We start from the raw sequence: 5,892 nt of genomic DNA, 5'->3' as shown, positions 1-5,892 counted from the left end.
CTCATACTTCTCAACAATATCTTTCAAAATCCTCTCTCTTCTTCGCATCATTGCCTGGAAAGATTTAAAGTATCCCCACAAAGTAGATTTTTGAGCTACAATATCACCCAATCCCTGCAAACCTTCCTTGATTTGGATTGCCACTGGTTTATTATAAGCCCATTCAAGAAGTAAAGTAATAAAAAATAATCAAAGAACCGAACATAAAAACATGTTTCTTATCTTGTTTTATCTTTTTCAAATTGCTCATTAGTTCACTGAGAAGCACTCCACAAGGATCATACCTTTTGTCTTCCTTAAGCATTTCATAGGTAGAAAATATAGCAATACCGAATATTGAATTATATCTACTAGACCGATACACTTTATATCCCATCACCATTGAAGCAAATCTTACATCATGTTCAATGATATCACTAATTGTCATTGACCAGCTGTCATGCAGAGAACCGGTAACCGCATTCATTGTTGTGTTCTTAACTTTCCTCAGACCATGGATCTCACCGATTGTATTCAAATAGGTTACAGCTTGAATGGATTTCTTTGAGATCTAGTGAGCTCTATCCAACCATATAAACTCATCATGGATTCAACTCAAGATATATCTTACCCATTCGGGTTCATCAAACACCAGAAAATGAACAAACTAGATAAAACCCTTGTATTCAAATGCTTTGAATTCGGGCTTCAGATTCCCCATTCCATCCATCATGTGTTTGGTGTAGAATGGTATCATGTCTACATTCCCAATATCCTCAATGTTATAGTGAATATATGCCCTTATATCTTCATTATGCAGCACGCCATATGACATAGAGGAAAATGCACCTTCTGGATCATCTTCAATAGATTTGAATGGATGTCTCTTAAATATGAGCCTTGATTTTTCAATAATCCCAACTACCAATAGGGTCACAACACTATATGAAAATGCCATTTTGAAATTAGGGTATGAAAACATCTCAAACACAGATAAATACCTTTTGAGATTCAACCGAATTCTAGAAATCGTTGACTGATCACTTCAAGCTCTATTATTACTGCTCAATCTCATTCACCTTTCTCTTCTGCTCTTTTATCTTCATTCACAATGTGAGGAATGAATGATTTAAATTCACTTTTATCCACAAATAACTTAACTTTAGGTTGTAATAAATGCACAACCCTAAAGGCATTCTAGATACCCTACTTCAAGAATCCACTAGATACTCATATAGGCATGTAATCTTTCGTATATCAACTACAAAACTAATCAACATCATCTACAACCATCCTCAACCAGTTATAGATCTTCAAAGGGGGGTTTTAAGGATATGCATGAAAATCTTCCCCCTAAAGCCAAAGTGTCTTAGTTATCGGATGAGGTTCTAACACTAGAATCGGGTGTGGAGCCATTTTGAACATTTGAATCTTCTTTCTTAACCCACATATTCTTGTGCTTCTCTTTGATCTCTTCAACCTTCGCTTTACCTTTCTCATATAATCTATTATTGTCTACCAGAGAATTCTTACTTACATTCTTGCTTTTGCAATATTTTGCAATGCGACCAGATTTGTTGCATGCATGACAAACAACATTTCCTTGCACAGGCCTGAAGTTCATCTGATTTGTTCTCATCCTGCATTGGTTATAAATGTGCTCAAACATTCTAGAAGCATAGCATCTCTTATTCTGAAAATTATTTATCACTATTCTACACATTTTTTACTTCTAGCCAAAGTTGTTGCATATGAAACATTGATTGGTAAAGTTAGGACCATTATTCATCATATTATTCTTCATCCCATTATTCATCTTATTTCTACATTGGCTTGCCATATGATCAAATTTTTCAGAAAAAAAACATTTACCATTGAATTTATAAGCATTAGGATGTCTTGTCGAAGGTTTCTTTTTCTTCTAATGATTTCTTTATCTGAAACCAGAGGATTCTCCTTTCTCAAATCCAAGTCCTCGCATGTCTTTGGACCATGTCTCTGAATTTCCACCATCTCATCTAACCAGGATAAACTAGCGTTGAATTTTTCTTTGTACTCATTAGCAGTAGAAAGGTCATCTCTCATAATTATGATCTGCCTTCAAGTTCTTGTCCATCATTCTTGCATTGCACAAATTCAAGTTTCAATTGATCATTCTCATAGTTCAATCTGTAACATTCATCAAATCTATCCTTCAATAACTGAGTCATATTTTCCTCTTTCTTCTTTTGGTCTTCAATATCCTTTGTCAGCTTCATCACGGTGGATTGCATCTTATTCTTGAGGGAAGCCTTATCTCTAGCAAGCTTCTCACATTCATCTGTCTTGTCTTCTAGGGATTGATTATCAGCACTTTTTTCTTCTTTCTCCTTCATTTTATCCATCAATTCTTTTTGTTTCTCTCTAGATGCACTCATTTTCTCTTTCAGAGATTCAATGAAATTTTCAATTGCTTCCAAACTTCTTCCCAGGCTATGCTTCTCTTTCATAGTTGCATTAAGGTCTTTAAGTGCCACAAAAAGATACTTTTGCTAACTAGAGTCCATTGATTCCATCTTTCAGATCTTCCTCAATCTATAAGGTTTCTTCTAAGGAACCAAGATCTAATACCAATTGTTGGAATCAATAAACACTAGGAAGGTGGGGTGAATCAGTATTCTGCAATTTGCATAGTTATTAACCTAATTCTCAAACCATGAGATGCATAAGAGTGAAAGAAAAGTGAAGAAACATAAAGCAATCAACCACACAACCATAACACCAATATTTTTATGTGGAAACCTGGAAAGCAAAAAACCATGGTGCGATTTGAACCCATAATATTATTATACTATGGCCAGAAGTATGATAATATTACACAAGGGGAATGAATTTGCATTCAGGCACACTTCCTAGAGCTCACTACTCAAATACAAAAGGGCTAAAACCTAGAGGAAGGCTCACTGCATTACAGGATATTACAATTGATTACAAAAATGAATGAACTAAAGAATAGAATCTACATATGCCAAAAAGTAGTTCCGGTTCAGCTCAGATTATCTTCTGCAACTGTTCTATCTCTATGCTTTGTTTCTTTGCTTTGTCATACACTAGATCACCAAAACCTTCAATCACATTAACAAGACTTCACACATTCGCTCATATAGACTACTTTTGCTCATAACATACACCAAAATTTTCAACCAAATCGAACTTATATATCCACACCAATAAAATGAATCATTTACCATGTCAACTTCCAAAACCCACATAACACGCAACATGAAACATGTAACCTTAAGTCGGCTCAATCCATCCACAAATCCATGTGTGGACCAAAATAGAATAATAAAAGGATTTATACAAGTTTTCCCAATCACCTTAAACATGAAACCAATCATGGAAATCAAACCAATAATTCTGCAACACACGTTACTCAAAAAATAGCTCTATTCTAACTGAGTTACCTAATACCAGACCTTTAAACTTGCTCACAAATCAACACCAAAAATTAGGATTACAAAATAATATTCTTTGAACCTTGAATCATCTTCCTTTATCACCACAACCAAAATTACATAACCAAAATCAAGATATGCGTAGTGAACTCATACTCCACCAGTTACTGTGTTCTACCTTTAAAACGTATGCCTCATGAACAAAATAGCTTTCAGTAAACCAAATCTATGTACACTAGATATTATTTCCAAACTGAGTTGCCATCAATGACAACCCCTAATAATTTCTCATGCATCGATCTTCACCGGAACAATGTCTCTTGCCAACAAAAATTACAAAGCTTACTAATGTTGTTTGCAAGGAACGTCAAGTTGGAAAACAAACAAGGACAAATTTTAAATTCAAGGAACAATCTTCTATTGGAGTGTTGGAGTTAGTGCACACTAATCTTTATGGTCTGACCTGAACAAGAATTCAACAAGGTGATAGGTATTTCATGTTCTTAGTTGATGATTTCTATAGAATGACTTGGATTACTTTCTTAAGAGAAAATTTTGAAGTTCTACAAAAGTTCAATAAATTCAAGATCGTTCCTGAAAAAGAAATAGATAGAAGAATCAAATCCTTGAGGTCTGAAAGAGGTGGATAGTTTACTTCTGATGAATTCAAAACTTTTTGTCAGAATCATTGGATAAGAAGACACTTGTCTTCTCCTAGGATTCCACAACATAATTCTCTAGTTGAAAGGGTGAATAAAACAATTCAAGAGGCTGTTAGAAAAATGATGAATGAAGCAAGTCTATCAAAAAATCTACTGCAAGGAAGCAATACATACTATAGTATACCCACTTAACAGAGTTAGGATTAGAAAAATCATAAGAAGACATCTTATGAACTTGGGCATGGAAGGACTCTGTCTATGAAATATTTTAGAGTATTTGGAAGCTCTACATTAGAAGAGTTGATGAAAATTTGGGAAATTTTTACACAAGAGCTGATGAAGGTATATTCCTTGGCTACTCTACTAAAAGAAAATCTTAAAGATGTTATAACAGAAGATTTAGAAGAATATAGTTGTACATATGGGATATGAATATGATAATTCTATTGGTAAGACAAAAGAAGAAACAACTAAAGAAACAAAAGTATAAGATGATGAGAAGGATGCTCCAAAAATTCCTCCTCATACTCTGAGGTATGTGTAGAAGAATCATTCAACTCGAAATAGATTATTGGAGACAAGAATTGAGGTGTTCTCACTAGAAGTAAAGATCTCGAAGAATAGATTAACTAATGGTTAATTTTAGAGATAGAGCCAAAAAAAATAAAAGTTGTTTGGAGTGATCAACATTGGATGAAATCTATGAATGGAGTATTAGAATAGATTGAGAAGAATTAGACTTGGGAACTTTTCCCAATACCAATTGACAAGAATGTGATAGGAACTAAATGTGACATAGTAATAAATAAAGAAAGATTAATATGTAAAGGCTACTCATATGTAGAAGATATAGATTTTGAAGGTCTATCAGATGGATGCGAAGTCTGCATTCTCGAATAGAGAATTGAAAGAGGAAGTATATATAGAACAACCAGAAGAATTCAATCTATCAAATACTCTACATATGGTATACAAATTAAAGAAGGTGGTGTATGGATAGAAGAAAGCTCCTAGAGCTTGGTATGAAACACTTGACAAGTATTTTTTGAGACAAGTATTTCAAAAAGATACTACTAATAGTGATCTCTATTTTAAGGTTATGAAAAGTAATATATTGATTGTAGCTGTTTATGCACGAATGATATAATATTTGGAGGAAATGATTGTACATGTGCAATTAGTTTTTTGAAGAGATGCATGAAGAGTTTGAAATGTCTATGGTTGGGGAAATGAATTTCTTTCTTGGTTTACAATTTAGTCAGAAGGATGATGGTATATTTATTTCATAATCTAAGTATGTAAAAGAAATGTTGAACAAGTTTGGGATGAAAAATGCTAAACATGTATGTAATACTATGACTGTAAGGTGTAATTTGAGAAAATATGTTGAATCTTTGAAGATTGATGAAAGAATATACGGATCAATTATTGCAGGATTATGGTACTTGACTACTTCTAGACTGGATATCATGCATATTGTTTCTCTTGTGGCTAGATATCACCAAGGTCCTAGAGAGACACGTATCGTAGAAGACTATAGATTGGTCTTGGAAGGATTTTTTATGATGTATTTGAGTCCCCTCTTTCTCCTGGAGTGGACTACCTAGAGTACTTTTGGTTCAAGTGGCCTATTTTGTGCAATATTGTTCATTTTGATTGTGGTTGACCCTTGATTAAATTTTTTGATGATATATCTTATAATTAAGGAATGAGGTTGTATGAGTTATGTATGAAATGTTTGTGAATTTATGAGAAGTGTATGCAAATGATATACAACATAATTGAGTTTGTGAATGTGTGAAAGTCAGTTTGTA

This window comes from Cryptomeria japonica, chromosome 2 (genome assembly GCF_030272615.1).
Source record: "Cryptomeria japonica chromosome 2, Sugi_1.0, whole genome shotgun sequence".
NCBI lineage: Eukaryota > Viridiplantae > Streptophyta > Pinopsida > Cupressales > Cupressaceae > Cryptomeria > Cryptomeria japonica.
The sequence above is the reverse complement of the archived record's forward strand: the minus strand, read 5'-3'. Positions refer to the sequence as shown.